This window comes from Triticum dicoccoides, chromosome 1B (genome assembly GCF_002162155.2).
Source record: "Triticum dicoccoides isolate Atlit2015 ecotype Zavitan chromosome 1B, WEW_v2.0, whole genome shotgun sequence".
Lineage (NCBI taxonomy): Eukaryota > Viridiplantae > Streptophyta > Magnoliopsida > Poales > Poaceae > Triticum > Triticum dicoccoides.
This window is the reverse complement of record NC_041381.1, coordinates 465,430,902-465,449,409: the sequence shown is the minus strand read 5'-3', so window position 1 is coordinate 465,449,409 and position 18,508 is coordinate 465,430,902.

The window sequence follows — 18,508 nt, the reverse complement described above, 5'->3', positions numbered from 1 at the left end:
CTCTAGACATACTTCAAGGTCCTACAGAAATCAACCACGGAGGGCTTCTACATCAACACCATAGCCTCTCTGATGAGTTGTGAGTAGTTTACCATAGACCTTCGGGTCCATAGTTATTAGCTAGATGGCTTCTTCTCTCTCTCTTTGAATCTCAATACCATGTTCTCCTCGATCTTCTTGGAGATCTATTCGATGTAACTCTTTTTGCGGTGTGTTTGTCGAGATCCGATGAATTGTGGGTTTATGATCAAGTTTATCTATGAGAAATATTTGAATCTCCTCTGAATTCTTTTATGTGTGATTAAGTTATCTTTGCAAGTCTCTTCAAATTATCAGTTTGGTTTGGCCTACTAGATTGATCTTTCTTGCAATGGGAGAAGTGCTTAGCTTTGGGTTCAATCTTGTGGTGTCCTTTCCTAGTGACAGCAGGGGTAGCAAGGCACGTATTGTATTGTTGCCATCGAGGATAAAAAGATGGGGTTTATATCATATTGCATGAGTTTATCCCTCTACGTCATGTCATCTTTCTTAATGCGTTACTCCATTCTTTATGAACTTAATACTCTAGATGCATGCTGGATAGCGGTCGATGTGTGGAGTAATAGTAGTAGATGCAGGCAGGAGTCGGTCTACTTGTCACAAACATGATGCCTATATACATGATCATGCCTAGATAATCTCATAATTATTCGCTTTTCTGTCAATTGCTCGACAGTAATTTGTTCACCCACCGTAATACTTATGCTATCTTGAGAGACGCCACTAGTGAAATCTATGGCCCCAGGGTCTATCTTTTATCATATAAGCTTTCAATCTACTTTTATTTGCATCTTTACTTTTCCAATCTATATCATAAAATACCAAAAATATATTTATCTTATCATATTATTTCTGTCAGATCTCACTTTCGCAAGTGGCCGTGAAGGGATTGACAACCCCTTTATTGCGTTGGTTGCAAGTTCTTGTTTTTTTGTGTAGGTGTGTGGGACTTTTGAGGAGCCTCCTACTGGATTGATACCTTGGTTCTAAAAAAACTGAGGGAAATACTTACACTACTATTGCTGCATCACTCTTTCCTCTTCAAGGAAAACCAACGCAAGCTCAAGACGTAGCAAGACACCTCTCCGGTCAATAACCAATAGTGGAACCTGGATGCTCATATTGGTTCCCGCATATTCTACGAAGATCTTTATCAGTCGAACCGCAATGTCAATATAGTTATTCCCTTTGTCATTGGTATGTTACTTGCCCGAGATTCTATCATCGGTATCTTCATACCTAGTTCAATATCCTTAACGACAAGTCTCTTTACTCGTTCCGTAGTGCATCATCCCATAACTAACTCATTAATCACATTGCTTGCAAGGCTTCATATGATGTGCATTACCGAGAGGGCCCAGAGATAACTCTCCGATACTCGGAGTGACAAATCCTAATCTCGATCTATGCCAACCCAACAAACACCTTCGGAGATACCTGTAGAGCATATTTATAATCACCCAGTTAAGTTTTGATGTTTGATAGCACACAAGGCATTCCTCCGGTCTCCGGGAGTTGCATAATCTCATAGTCGGAGGAATATATATTTGACACTAAGAAAGCGGTAGCAATAAAACTGAATGATCATTATGCTAGGCTAACGGATGGGTCTTGTCCATCACATCATTCTACTAAATATGTGACCCCGTTATCAAATGACAACTCATGTCCATGGGTAGGAAACTTAACCATCTTTGATCAATGGTCTAGTCTAGTAGAGGCATACTAGGGACACGGTGATTTGTCTATGTATTCACACATGTATCAAGTTTTTGGTTAATAAAATTCTAGCATGAATAATAAACATTTATCATGAAGTAAGGAAATATAAAATAACAACTTTATTATTGCCTCTAGGGCATATTTCCTTCACCACCTTATAATAATGATATCCCCCTCTTAAATCCTTAAGCGTACTTAACGAATGCATACACTCAAAAGCTGAGCATTATCAGAGATTGAACTTCCCGAAATAAATTAACTTTGAGTAGGGAAAATCATACCCTCAAGGAGCGGTCGTAGCCTGTCAACAAGACACTTGGAAATAAGCTTGTAGATAACATTGCACAAACTGATCAGCCTAAAATCTTTGATTGTTTAAGGATTCTTAATCTTCGGGTTGAGAACAATAGTTGTATTATTAATACCGCCAGCCATAATTCCAAAAATAGAAAATTGCTGGACAACCTTGACAATATCATCTTTGATTAGACCCAGTTTTGATGGAAAAACCTCACAGGAAAGCCATCTGGCCTTGGAGCTTTTACCGGTCCCATTTGGAAAAGGGCATCACTTATTTTTTTTGGTAAACGGTTTGCAAAGATCTTCATTCATATCATCGGTCACAAGGGGCTTGACAATCGAAATAATGTGGGATGGATCAACCGAAGCATCACAAGATTAAAGATGTTTAAAAAAGAACGAGTTTGCGATACCTTTCATTTCCTCCAGATTTTCTATGAGACAACCATCCTCCTTCCTAAGAGTGGAAATAGAATTTTTTGTTCTCCAAGAAGCCTTTTGCTGATTTTTTTTTTGTATTACGATCTCCCCCTTTCATCTTGTCTAGATAAGGTCTCTGCTTCCATAACATTTCTCCCTTGATAAGAAGTTCATCCATTTCCCCTAGAATTTTCTTTCTTTCTAACAAAGTAGAAGGATCAGTTCTATTTTTAGCATTTCAGCGATTCTATTTTGATCAATGTATACTCAAAAGTATAAATTATGAACTATGGTTGACGAATCTCTTTGTATGACCAATGAGCTCGAAACCGCCTGTATTCACCAGTGTTTCATACATGGACACACTTTTGACTATCATGTCAGAGCAAAGACGTGCCGAAGGCACGACCTATGTTATCAAATCCATATTTCGCTATTTACAATCTTTAGCTTTTCTTTTCCTATTGGAAATCACTAGCTTTCATCATTGACGCCGCCTTTGGCGTGTCATCATCATCTGCAACATCAGTCATGTATTCATCCCTCCATCTATTGTGAGATTATTGTGTCACGTGCTCATCCACGATCCCACTTGCTCGTTCTCGATCATGTGGAATCAGAGAATTTGCCACAGCACCTTTGGAAATTTTGTGGAGCTTGTCTATGAGAGGGAATAACAGATTGACGATGTCGTTGAGCTACCTCTCATCAATTGTCTGGATGGCAAGTGGAAGGCACGTTATCAAGGGAGAAAAGAGATTGGGAGGAGAGAGGGTGTGATGCAAACCAGTGCAAAAATGTAGAAGATTTCTAGGATAGTGTTAGGGATAGAAATGCTTGCTACGATTGAAGGTGATAGTTTGAATGCTTGTAGCACTTGTGATGATGTGTAGTTGTTGCGAAACAAAACTGAGCTTCCGGTGTAAGATATGAATAACTACATTTTGATATGAAACATAATTTGAATGGATACCTTTGGTGTCGTTTGGTATATTTATCAATATGGGACATGCACATTGATGTCATGTATTTGTGTATGTGTAACACAATAATTACATGGCATTATCAAACACACCAATTCTTCTAACTGAGACTAAATTAATAGCTACTAATATTAATAGATGACTATAAAAGCCCCTTGGCACTTGTGGGCACCACTCAACACAAAATCTATCATTTTTCATGAAAATTAACATGTACGCATAGGACACAAACATGTAAATGTTAAACAAATTCAGATATGTTTGACATCAATAAACAAAAAGTTCACCAAAGAGCACATGCTCATGGGTGAAACTTTGAGCTCCCAAAAACAGGAGAAGAATCATGCTCATTGGTGTATCTTTGATTTAGTGGAAGCGAAAGGAGTTGGCCACATGATTACAAAAATGTGTTGTGCAATTATTTGAATAGTCCAACCAACATATGAACTCGTGTATTATCCACCACACGCTAAGATATGTTAACAGTTATGCATAGTCATAGATGCATACACTGTTAGCCTATGCAAATGGTGACAAACCTTTTGGTGTACATCCATGGGTTTGGAGCCCCCATCCCTCCTTAGTGTCACATATGTGTGATACGTAAGATATATGTGTTTAAAGATTTTAACTAATCTAGCATTCATCTCTTCTCACGTTATAGGCAATATGTATTTAAGATAGACAACTGTGAACACACACATATTCATACAGTTGTAAATAAATCAAGTTGGCATATGATGTCTACTATGCAACCTTTTTATTATAGAGTTTGTTGAGCCTCTAAGCGTTGAGTTTTGTAGGACAATAAAAAATTTCCTCACGTGGATGACTTAGGATTTATCAGTCTGCGAGAGGTGTAGGATGAAACTGGCCCGTCGCGGTGCAAGCGCAGTAGTTGCATTGCTACCGTGAGGTCCCTCCACCGCCGACACACGCAGCGCACGACTAGGAGTGAGGCCAGCGGCAGACGCAGCACTAGAAACTCGGCTTGAGGTCATCCTGCGCCCTTATGACCCACAAGTATATGGGGGTCAATTGTAGCCTTTTCGATAAGTAAGAGTGTCGAACCCAACGAGGAGCAGAAGGAAATGTCAAGTGTTTTCAGCAAGGTATTGTCTGCAATTGCTAAAATTGTAAGTAGCGGAGTAGTTTGATAGCAAGATAATTTGTAACGAGCAAGTAACAAAAGTAGTAACAGAAGTGCAGCAAGGTAGTCCAATCCTTTTGAGGCAAAGGACATGCCAAAACGGTTTCTTATGATAAGCAAAGTGTTCTTGAGGGTACACGGGAATTTCATCTAGTCACTTTCATCATGTTGGCTTAATTCGTGTTCGGTACTTTGATAATTTGATATGTGGGTGTACCGGTGCTTAGGTGTTGTTCTTACTTGGAAAAACCTCCTACATATGATTAACCCTCTCGCAAGCATCCGCAACTACGAGAAAAGTATTAAGAATAAATTCTAACCATAGCATTAAACTTTTGGATCCAATCGGTCCCTTACGGAATAGCGCATAAACTGGGGTTTAAGCTTCTGTCACTCTCGCAACCCACCATCTAATAACTACTCCACAATGCATTACCTTAGGCCCAAATATGGTGAAGTTTCATGTAGTCGACGTTCACATGACACCACTAAGAGAATGGCAACATACATATCATCAAAATATCGAACACATGTCAAGTTCACATGATTACTTGCAACATGATTTCTCCCGTGACCTCAAGAACGAAAGTAACTACTCACAAATGGTAAACATGCTCAAGATCAGAGGGGTATTAAATAGCATAATGGATCTGAACATATAATCTTCCACCAAATAAACCATATAGTAATCAACTACAAGATGTAGTCAACACTACTAGTCACCCACAAGCACCAATCTATAGTTTTGATACAAAGATTGAACACAAGAGGTGAACTAGGTTTTGAGAGGAGTTGGTTCTATGAAGATGTTGATGAAGATAGCCCTCCCCAAGATGGGAGAGTTGTTGGTGATGATGATGACGATGATTTCCCCCTCCGGGAGTGAAGTTCCCCCGGCGGAATCGCTCCGCCGGAGCGCAAAAGTGCTCCTGCCCAAGTTCCGCCTCGAGGCGGCGGCGCTTCGTCCCGAATGTCCTCTCCTTATTTTTTTTCTAGGTCAAAATGACTTATATACCAGAAGATGGGCACCGGAGGTGGGCTGAGGAGGGCAGCACCCACCAGGGTGCGCCTTGACCTCCTGCGCGCCCAGGTGGGTTGTGCCCACCTGGTGGCCCCCCCTCTGATACTTATTTGCTCCAATATTTATTAAATATTCCATAAAAATTCCTCGGGGAGTTTCAGCTCATTTGGAGTTGTGCAGAATAGGTAGCTTGACGTAGCTTTTTCAGGTCCAGATTTCCAGCTGACGGAATTCTCCCCCTTGGTGCATACCTTGCATAATATGAAAGAAAAGGCATTAGAATTACTCCAAAAAGCATTATTATACAGTAAAACAACATAAATAATAGTAGGAAAACATGATGCAAAATGGACGTATCAACTCCCCCAAGCTTAGATCTTGCTTGTCCTTAAGCGAAAACCGAAATCGAAAAACATGTCCACATGCTTAGAGAGAGAGAGAGAGGTGTCGATAAAACCAAAAATACGGACATAGCAGCATCATGTGACTTATTATAACAGCCAAACTTTAATATAGAACTTTTATCATAGAACTTTTATCATAGACTTCTCATGAACAAGTGACAATTCATCACAACATCGAAGTATAAAGCATAAACTCTATTGGAAACCAACACACTATGTTCTTAGTCTACTTTGCAACTACAATTCATCATCTTTTCTGGAAGGGTCACGTATCGGAGCCTTTAGGCAAGTCCACATACTCAACCATCATTTAGTCTTCTATGATTGCTAACACTCACCGCGAACACATGCGCAAAATGTTTCAACCGGACACAAAGAAAGATAGGGGCTTATAGTTTTGCCTCCCAACACATTGACCTCAAGGGTGATGTCAACAATAATAATGTATGCCACCCATATTCAACTGGACATATGTGCCCAGATCTTTCCTCACCACATGATGCTTGCCAAAGGAGAAAAATAAAAGGAATAGAGGGAAAAACTTTGCCTCTTGCATGAAAGTAAAAGATAGGCCCTTCGCAGAGGGAAGCAGAGGTTGCCATGCGCTTTTTGTTTGTATGCTCAACCCCTTAGTGCAAGAGAACGTCACGTTATATTGCCCCTTGTGATGGCAACCTTTATTATGCAGTCTGTCACTTTTACTCTTCACCATCACAAGTTCGTACAACGCTCAATTTTCCCTTACATGAAAGGATCTCACATTTTTATAAGCAATTTTATTGCCCTTTTTGCAGCATGACAACTTACTTGAAGGATCTTACTCAATCCATAGGTAGGTATGGTGGATTCTCAAACAAGATAGGGTTTAAGGGTTTTGGATGCACAAGTAGTATTTCTACTTAGTGCGGAGTTTTTTGCTAGCAAAGACAGGGGCAAGCACCACATGTTGAAGGATCTATGACAATATAACTTCTATGTGAATATGAACAAGCATAAATCATTAAGTTGTCTTCCTTGTACAGCGTCAACAATTTTGGCATATAATATTTTGATGGGTGCTCACAATCACAAAAAGATTTCCCTGATAGTATATTTATATGTGAATCTTCTCTTCCCTTATTAATTCTTTCATGAGTTGCATTATTGACCAATGCTATGTCTATCAATCTACAATAAAATTTTCTACTTATACTTTTCCTTGTGTAATGTCATCACTTACCATAAGATTAGCATATGATATTTTTCTTTTTATTTCCTTTCTTTTTATTGCAACAAGAAAGTAAAGAAGGCAAAACTCAAACTAAACTTTATTATATCTCGCACACGGTTACAAGGATTGATCACTAAGAAAACTCACAAAATGAAAGGATCGAACTAAACTTTTATTCATCTAATAGCAAAAGATAACCATTGATCGAACTAAGAAAGTAAAGGCAAAAGATAGTGGAGATTGATACGATACCGCGGCACCTCACCCAAGCTTGGCGAAAGCCAAGGGGAGTGCCCATACCCAATACTCAGTTTTCTTTTGGCGGTGAAGAAGATAGTAGTGGTGGTGGTGAAAAAGTAGAGGGTTTGCCCTTTGTTTCCTCCAGCTTCTGTTGGAGAATAAAATTATCTATCCTCAACTCGTCATTATCTATCTCGAGTTTTATTATCCTCTTGCATAACACCTCCATGCATTTGTTTTTGAACCGGGGAGGAACCAATTCATCTTCATCTTCCTCGGAGGTCCAACTATAGTGCCTCTCATCCCCATAGGATTTGGGTTTTGCGATGAGATCAGCAACATAGCTCTCACCCTCGGAGTCTTGGGATGACATATTTTCAAATCTAATAGAAAACAACAAGAAAGAAAACAGGAGATTTCTCCGCGATACAGAGGTTAACAGTTTGGGAGGTACATATAGATTTTTAATCTTGGGGAACAAGCAGAACGGAAGAAAAACAGAGTCCGGAAAGTACCCAAGGTGGGCACAACCCAGCTGGGCATGCCAGGCATGCCTGGCGCGCCCTGGTGTATCGTGCCCACCAGGGTCGCTTTCCTGGAAGTTTCTTATTTTCCTAATTTTCTAAATATTCCAAAACTGACGAAAAATGTTTTTGCGGATTTTTCGGAGTACGTTTACTTACCGTATCACGTACCTCCTTTTTTCATTATTCTGGAGTGTTCTGAAAGGTTTCCTTTATTTGTTCTTTCGGTGAAAAAGCTTGGATAACATTGCTTTCAACATTAATGGGCGTACCTGAGATATAGTGTTTTATTCGTTTCCCATTAACAACCTTCGGGTTAGTCCCTTCGGCATTATTTATTTTGATAGCTCCAGATCAATAGACCTCCTCGATGACATAGGGTCCTTCCCATTTGGAGAGGAGTTTTCCTACAAAGAATCTGAAATGAGAGTTGTACAAAAGAACATATTCTTCGACTTTGAACTCATGCTTTTGGATTCTTTTGTCATGTCATCTTTTAACTTTTTCTTTGAATAACTTAGCATTTTCATAAGCTTGGGTTCTGCATTCATCTAATGAGCTAATATCAAATAACCTCTTTTACCCAACAAGTTTGAAGTCATAATTAAGTTCTTTTATTGCCCAAAATGCTTTGTGTTCTAACTCAAGAGGTAAATTACAAGCTTTTCCATAAACCATTTTACATGGAGACATACCCATAGGATTTTTATAAGTCGTTCTATAAGCCCAAAGTGCATCATCTAATTTCTTAGACCAATTCTTCTGGGACCTATTGACAGTATTTCGTAAGATTAGTTTTATTTATCTATTGCTAAGTTCAACTTGACCACTAGACTAAGGATGATAAGGTGATGAAATTCTATGGTTAACATCATACATAGCAAGCATTTTACGGAAAGCACCATGAATAAAGTGTGAACCACCATCAGTCATTAAATATCTAGGGACTCTAAACATTAGGACAATAACTTCCTTAAGCATTTTAATAGAGGTGTTCTGATCAGCACTACTGGTTGGAATAGCTTCTACCCATTTAGTAACATAATCAACAACAACCAAAATATGTCTATACCCATTAGAGGAAGGAAAGGTTCCCATGAAGTCAAATCCCCAAACATCAAATGGTTCAACAACAAATTAATAATTCATAGGCATTTCTTGACGCTTACTAACATTACCTATTCTTTGGCATTCATCACACGATGAGACGAACTTACGAGCATCCTTGAAGAGAGTAGGCCAATAAAAACAAGATTGCAATACCTTATGAGCGGTTCTGTCTCCCATGTGATGTCCTCCATAAGCTTCAGAGTGACATTTCCATAGGATTTGTTCATGTTCATGCTCAGGTACACAATGTCTAATAATACCATCTACTCCTTCTTTATAAAGATGTGGGTCATCCCAAAAGTAATGTCTTAAATCATAGAAGAATTTTTTCTATTGTTGGTATGTGAAGCTAGGTGGTATGTATTTAGCAACAATATTATTAGCATAGTCAGCATACCAAGGTGTGCTATGAGAAACATTTATTGCAACTAGTTGTTCATCAGGGAAGCTATCATTAATTGGTTGTGGGTCATCAAGAATATTTTCAAGTCGAGACAAGCTATCAGCTACGGGGTTCTCTGCTCCTTTCCTATCAGTAATATGCAAATCAAATTCTTGTAGCAGAAGAACCCACCGAATGAGTCTAGGTTTAGCATCTTTCTTTTCCATAAGATATTTTATAGCAGCATGATCGGTGTGAACAATTACTTTATAATGAACAATGTAAGATCTGAATTTTTCACAAGCAAACACCACTGCTAAGAATTCTTTTTCAATAGTAGCATAATTTTGTTGAGCACTGTCTAGAGTTTTACTAGCATAATGAATAACATTTAGTTTCTTATCAACTCGTTGTCCTAGAACAACACCAACAACATAATCACTAGCATCACACATAATTTCAAAAGGCAAGTTCCAATCAGGTGGTTGAACAACAGGTATAGTAATTAAGGCTTTCTTTAGTGTTTCAAAGGCTTCCATCATCAAACACAAAGGGAATATACTTTTGCAAAAGATTAGTAAGAGGCCTAGAAATTTTAGAAAAGTCTTTGATAAACCCTCTATAGAAACCAACATTACCAAGGAAACTACGAATACCTTTGATATCTTTAGGACATGGCATTTTCTCAATTGCATCAACCTTGGCTTTATCCACCTCAATGCCTCTTTCAGAAATTTTATGGCCCAAGACAATACCTTCATTAACCATAAAGTGGCACATCTCCCAATTCAAGACGAGATTTGTTTGTTCACATCTCTGCAAAACTCGATCAAGATTGCTTAAACAATCATCAAAAGTCTTCCCATAAATAGAAAAGTCATCCAAGAAAACCTCAACAATCTTTTCACAAAAATCAGAGAAGATAGCAGTCATACATCTTTGAAAGGTAGCAGGTGCATTACATAAACCGAAAGGCATACGTCTATAAGAAAATGTTCCAAAAGGACAAGTAAAAGTGGTCTTTTCTTGATCAGATTGTAAAACAGGTATTTGTGAAAAGCTAGAGTATCCATCAAGGCAGCAAAGATGTGTGTGCTTGGATAATCTTTCTAACATTTGATCGATAAAAGGCAGAGGGTAATGATCTTTTCTAGTAGCTTTATTTAATTTTCTGTAATCAATTACCATTCTATAGCCCATGACAATTCTTTGTGGAATAAGCTCATTCTTATCATTAGGAACAACAGTAATACCTCCTTTCTTAAGGACACAATGAACATGACTTACCCATCTACTATTAGCTATAGGATAGATTATACCTGCTTCCAGAAGTTTCAATATTTACGTTCTTACCACTTCTTTCATTTTCGGATTTAACCGACGTTGGTGATCAACAACGGGTTTGACATCAGGTTCCATATTAATCTTGTGCTGACATAGAGTGGGACTAATGTCCTTAAGATCATCAAGAGTATATCCAATAGCAGCCCTGTGCTTCCTTAGAACTTTCAATAATCTTTCTTCTTCATGTTCTGAAAGGTTAGCACTAATAATAACATGATATATCTTCTTTTCATCGAGATAAGCATATTTCAGAGTATCTGGCAATTGTTTTAATTCAAACACAGGATCACTTTTAGGTGGAGGAGAACCTCCTAGAGTTTCAATAGGCAAATTGTGTTTAAGCAGAGGTTGTTGTTCGAAAAAGATTCTATCTATTTCATTTCTTTCACGCATATGCAAATCATTTTCATGGTCTAGCAAATATTGTTCCAAAGGATCAGTAGGAGGTACAGCATTAGAAGCAAGACCAATAATCTCATCCTTATTAGGCAAATCTTTCTTATGAGGTTGTTTACTAAACTTGGAAAAATTAATTTCATGAGATTCATCACCAAAGCTAACACCGACATTTCGTTTCTCACAATCTATTTTTGCATTGACGGTGTTCAAGAAAGGTCTACCAAAAATAATGGGACAAAAATCATCTTGTGGGGAGCTAAGAACAAGAAAATCAGTAGGGTATTTTATTTTCCCACACAAGACTTCAACATCTCTAAGAATCCCAATTGGTGATATAGTATCTCTATTAGCAAGTTTAATAGTGACATCTATGTCTTCTATTTCAGCATGTGCTATGTCATCTTTAATTTCTTGATATAAGGAGAAAGGAATAGCACTCACACTAGCACCTAGGTCACATAACCCATGATAACAGTGATCTCCTATCTTAACTGAGACAACATGGATGCCAACAACTGTTCTATGTTTATCTTTTCCTTCAGGTTTGGCAATTTTAGAAGCTTCACTACAGAAGTAAATAACATGCCCATCAATATTATCGACTAAGAGATCATTAACCATAGCGACACTAGGTTCAACTCTGATTTGTTCAGGTGGTTTGGGTGTTCTAACATAACTTTTGTTAACCACAGTTGAAGCTTTAACATGTTCCTTCATCCTAACAGGGAAAAGTGGTTTTTCAATATAAGCAGTGGGAACAACTGGATCAACATTGTAAATGATAGCCTCTTCTTTATCTTTTACCGGTTATTTAATTTCTTCTTTAATTGGTGGGTGATATTTAAACCACTTCTCCTTAGGGAGATCAACATGAGTAGCAAAAGATTCACAGAAGGAAGCTGCTATCTCAGAGCCAGGTCCATATTTAGTGCTAAACTTTTGAAAAGCTTCGGTATTCATAAGATATTAAACACAATCAAACTTAGGTTCAATACCTGACTCTTTACCTTCCCCGGGTTCCCAATCTTCAGAGTTGCATTTAGTTCTTTCTAAAAGATCCCACCGGAATTCAATAGTCTTCTTCATATAGGAACCAGTACAAGAAGTATTGAGCATGGATTGATCATTACGAGAAAGTCGAGCATAAAATTTATGAATAATCATTTCTCTCGAGAGCTCATGATTGGGGCATGAATATAACATTAACTTAAGCCTCCCCCAAGCTAGAGCGATACTTTCTCCTTCATGAGGCCAGAAATTATATATATAATTCTGATCATGATGAACTAGATGCATAGGATAAAATTTCTGATGAAATCCAATTTCAAACGGTTCCAGTTCCAAGATCCAATATCATCGCATAGCCTATACCATGTAAACGTTTTTTCCTTCAAAGATAAAGGGAAAGCCTTCTTCTTAGCTTCATCTCCGAGCTAACCTGCAAGCTTAAATAATCCACAAATGTCATCCACATATATCAAGTGCATATCAGGATGTTCGGTTCCATCTCCTGCATAAGGATTAGCTAGCAGTTGCTCTAACATACCAGAAGGAATTTCATATTCAATAATTTCAATAAGTGCAGTAGGTTGAGGGGCAACTAATTGTGGTTCCGGTCGAGGTGAAGATACCCCGAACAAACCCCTCAAAGGATTGTTTTCCATAGTAGCAAGTGACAATAAATTTTAGCACATAGTAATAATGTTTCCTTACCAATTTCCACTTACCAAGAGCGCTTCACTCCCCGGCAATGGTGCCAGAAAATAGCCTTGATGACCCACAAGTATATGGGGGTCAATTGTAGCCTTTTCGATAAGTAAGAGTGTCGAACCCAACGAGGAGCAGAAGGAAATGACAAGTGGTTTTCAGCAAGGTATTCTCTGCAAGTGCTAAAATTGTAAGTAGCGGAGTAGTTTGATAGCAAGATAATTTGTAACGAGCAAGTAACAAAAGTAGTAACAAAAGTGAAGCAAGGTAGCCCAATCCTTTTGAGGCAAAGGACATGCCAAAACAGTTTCTTATGATAAGCAAAGTGTTCTTGAGGGTACACGAGAATTTCATCTAGTCACTTTCATCATGTTGGCTTAATTCGTGTTCGGTACTTTGATAATTTGATATGTGGGTGGACCGGTGCTTAGGTGCTGTTCTTACTTGAATATACCTCCTACTTATGATTAACCCTCTCGCAAGCATCCGCAACTACGAGAAAAGTATTAAGAATAAATTCTAATCATAGCATTAAACTTTTGGATCCAATAGGTCCCTTACGGAATAGCGCATAAAGTGGGGTTTAAGATTTTGTCACTCTCGCAACCCACCATCTAATAACTACTCCACAATGCATTCCCTTGGGCCCAAATATGGTGAAGTGTCATGTATTCGACGTTCACATGACACCACTAAGAGAATGGCAACATACATATCATCAAAATATCAAACACATATCAAGTTCACATGATTACTTGCAACATGATTTCTCCCGTGACCTCAAGAACAAAAGTAACTACTCACATATGATAAACACACTCAAGATCAGAGGGGTATTAAATAGCATAATGGATCTGTACATATAATCTTCTACCAAATAAACCATATAGTAATCAACTACAAGATGTAATCAACACTACTAGTCACCCACAAGCACCAATCTATAGTTTTGATACAAAGATTCAACACAAGAGATGAACTAGGGTTTGAGAGGAGTTGGTGCTGTGAAGATGTTTATGAAGATAGCCCTCCCCAAGATGGGAGAGTTGTTGGTGATGATGATTTCCCCCTCCGGGAGGGAAATTCCCCCGGCGGAATCGCTCCACGGAAGGGCAAAAGTGCTCCTGCCCAAGTTCCGCCTCGAGGCAGCGGTGCTTCGTCCCGAATGTCCTCTCCTTATTTTTTTCTAGGTCAAAATGACTTATATACCAGAAGATGGGCACCAGAGGTGGGCCGAGGAGGGCAGCACCCACCAGGGTGCGCCTGGGCTTCCTGGCGCGCCCAGGTGGGTTGTGCCCACCTAGTGGCCCCCTTGGTACTTATTTGCTCCAATATTTATTAAATATTCCATGAAAATTCCTCGGGGAGTTACAGCTCATTTGGAGTTGTGCAGAATAGGTAGCTTGACGTAGCTTTTTCAGGTCCAGATTTCCAGCTGCCGGAATTCTCCCCCGTGGTGCATACCTTGCATAATATGAGAGAAAAGGCATTAGAATTACTCCAAAGCATTATTATACAGTAAAACAACATAAATAACAGTAGGAAAACATGATGCAAAATGGACGTATCACGCCCACAACGCGTGCTGCGACTTAGCCTTGAGGTGGGTCTCGGAGCTCGTGAGGGGCTCCTCTGTTGCACGGCATAGGCGCCGTTCCTCCCCCAGCTCTACGGTGGGGTCTGATAATTGACAAGTATAGGGGGTTGCAACAGTTTTCAAGGGTAGAGTATTCAACCCAAATTTATTTATTCAACACAAGGGGAGCCAAAGAATATTTGCAAGTATTAGTAGTTGATTTGTCAATTCAACCACACCTAGAGAACTAAATATCTGCAGCAGAGTGATCAGTAGCACAATAGTATGATAATTTGGTAGTGGCAGTAGCAATAGCAACAATAACGGTAACAGTAGCGGTAATAGTTTTGTAGCAATTGTGATAGTAGCAGCAACAGTAGTAACTTAGCAAAGATCAAGATGTGAAAAGCTCGTATGCATTGGATTGGTTATGGATAATTATGCTAGATGACATTCATCATGTAACAACTATAACGTAGGGCGACACATAACTAGCTCCAATTCATCAATGTAATGTAGGCATGTATTTCGTATATGGTCATACATGCTTGCGATAAGAACTTGCATGACATCTTTTGTCCTACCCTCCCGTGGAAGCGGGGTCCATAAGAAAACTAAGGGATATCAAGGTCTCCTTTTAATAGAGAACCGGAACAATGCATTAACACATAGTGGATACATGAACTCCTCAAACTACGGTAATCACCGGAAAGAATCCCAATTATTGTCACCTTGGGGAATGCGGATCATAACATGTAGCGGTTGCGTATAACTTGCAAGATAGGATCAAGAACAACAATATATTCATGAAAATATAAAGGGTTCAGATCTAAAATCATGGCACTCGGGCCCTAGTGACAAACTTTAAGCATAGCAAAGTCATAGCAACATCAATCTCAGAACATAGTGGATACTAGGGATCAAGCCCTAACAAAACTAACTTGATTACATGATAAATCTTATCCAACCCATCACCGTCCCGCAAGCCTACGAAGGAATCACTCACTCCCCGTGGCGAGCATCATGAAACTGGTGATGGAGGATGGTTGATGATGACGATGACGAAGGATTCCCCTCTCCGGAGCCCCGAAAGGACTCCAGATCTGGCCTCCCGATGAAGAACAGGAGGTGGTGGTGGCTCCGTATCGTAAAATGTGATAAAACTTCCTCTCTTATTTTTTTCACCGAAAAAGGAATTTATAGTGCTGAGATTAGGGTTAGCCGAGCCACATGGGCCCCACCAGCCAGCAGGGTGAGCCTGGGGGGTGGGCGCGCCCTGGTGCCTCGTGGGCAGTAGGTGGCCCCCTCAAGTGGGTATTTGCTCCAGTATTTTTACTTATTCCATAAAAAATCTCCAAAAAGTTTCGTCCAATTCCAAGAACCTTTATTTCTGCACAAAAAACATCACCATGGTAGTTTTGCTGAAAACAGTGTCAGTTCGGGTTAGTCTCATTCAAATCATGCAAAATAGAGTCCAAAACAAAAGCAAAAGTGTTTGGAAAAGTAGATAAGACGGAGACGTATCAACTCCCCAATCTTAACTCATTACTTGTTGTCGGAGTAACTGACCACGGGTACCTCGAAGACGGCAAGACAATATTTCAAGACATCGGGGCTAGCAAAGTCCCTCAGTCCGACTGCCCGGCCGCTCCTGCCGGCTCCCCGTTCGACTGCTCTGCCCGGCCGGCTGCCGGCTGCCGACTGCGCCCACCAGCCGGTTGCCGACTACAGCTCGACCCGACACCGACTAGACATCGACGAGACGACCATACTGCGACGTCATCTATAGTGTACTGGTCCCCTTGGCACTATTTTATAAAGTGCCCAGGGGACAAGCATGACATGCACCACACCTCTTATGGGCATGGTGCCCCATGCCCACTTGCCCCCCACGCCACTCACCTAGCTTAGGAAATAAGCTAGCCATGCCTATAAAGGCACACATCCATCCATCCAGGAGATGGATCCCCATGGACTCACACTCACACACACCCACGGCCAAGTGCCATTCGGCCACTAGAGCTTGCATGCTCATCCGGCCACCCGCATATATACGAGATCAGATGCACTTGGCACTGATCTCAGATACAGCTCCAGGAGCACTTTGTACTGCCCGATGTACATCCCAGATAGATACACTCAGACATGCAGCAGTAGGAGTATTATCTCTCCGGAGAGCTTCAAAGCTGGGTAAACCACCGCGTGCTACTCGCATACCCGCTCCCGGTCCTATCAGCAGGAGTCTTACCCTCACACTAAGCCCTTGTGGCATATGTCGTCTTGCAACACCCCCCGTTAGAACACCACGACATTTGGCGCCCACCGTGATGTGGTACTACTACTATGCTACCACGCTGCTGCTGGTTTCGCTGTTCGGGCGGGACCCTTTTTTCTTCATCGCCTCCGCCGCGGCGTCGCGCCGTCTCTCCGGTAGCGCTCGGGGGCTCGACATCAACCTGCCCCCGGAGCGGCCGCGAGGGATGGCGCGTCTTCGCCGTCGGCCTCTTTGTCACCACCGTTGCGACGCCGGCTATCCGTCCGCGCGCGCGCCGTGCGCGGGGCCTCGTTCCGGTCGACCGTGGCCATCCACGCGCCGCTTGCGTTTGCTTCCCTCCGTGTTACGCCTTGCTTTGGCCGGCACGTGAGCGTTCGCTCATCCATACATTGTCTATGTAAGCTAGCTAGCTGCTAGGTCAAACAGTCAAATCATTGGCCATACACTAGGAAAATACTACCCAAACTAGCCACGCACTATCCATACAATAGTCAGATGTTACTCAGACTATGCCTAAACATTGTTCGAGCTTTGAGAATTGAGCAGCAGCAGCGGCCGAGCGCCTGCGCCCGCGGCCCCGTGGCTGCTCGTTGTGACTCCCGCCCGCGGCTCCGGAGCCGCTGCGCTCCGGCCACGTCACGGCTACTTGCTCCGCCCCCAGCGCGGCTGGACTGCTGCGCCCATGTGCAGAGGCCGGCTGTTCCGCGCCTGCGTCCCGCGCGCCGGGCCTCCTCCCACACCGTCTCCGCTCCCGGCCGGTTCCACGCCTCCCAGGTGCCGTCTCCACGCGCCGGGTCCGGCCTCCTCCTGCGCCGCCCGTGGCTCCGGCCTCCCCCGGGAGACTCCTCCGTCCGACTCTAGCGCCCCGCCTCGCCTCCGCCGGGTCCACGCCGGGTCCACCCGTTCGGGCCGCCTGCAGGCTTTCGCAGGTCGGCTGCCGTTCCGCCTGCCGGCTTCGCGCAGGCCGGCTCCCAGCGACCCGGCCACCGTGCTCGGCCGCCTCGCCCCGACTTTCGCGCACACGGCCCACGCCGGCTCCGGGTTCCCACCCTGAGCCCGTATGCTGGCCGCCTCGCACCGCCAGCTCCGCCCCGCGACCGGCCTCCTCCCGCCAGCTTCCGCGCCGGCTCGTCCCACTCCTGCCGTCTCCGCCACCGACGCCCGCGAGCCGGCCCGCATCCGCCGCGCTCGGCCCTCCCTGCGCGCCTCCCCGCTGGCCTCCTGCGCTGCCGGGCTCGCTCGCCCAGCGTCGGGCTCGTCTGCTGCCAGCCTCGCCTGCGCGGCACCGGCTCGCCTCCACCGACCCCTGGGCCGGGTCGCCGCCCTGGCCGGCTCCGTCCCCGCGGCCGGGCTCTCCGGCCCGCGTCATCCGGCCTCCGTCGCTCCCTGTCGGCTCCCCCCAGCTCGGCCGGCTCCCGAGCACCGCCACTCCCGGCCCTGCTCCGCCCCCGGCCGCGCCGGCGTCCGTCGTCGCACCGCCGGCCGCCTCCACCCGTGGCCCGACCGCGCCCACTCCCGGGGTAGCCCCACGCCCCTGCCGGCTTTGCCGCCCACCGTCTCCGCCGCGACCCGGACGGCCGGCTTCGCCGCCCGCCGGCTCCGCCGCCACCCGGCCGGTCCTGCCCCCTGGCCCCTCTGCGCTCCCAGGCCGGCTCGCGATGCTCAACTGCTGTGGTCGGGTGCTCGTTCAAAAGAAAGAGGG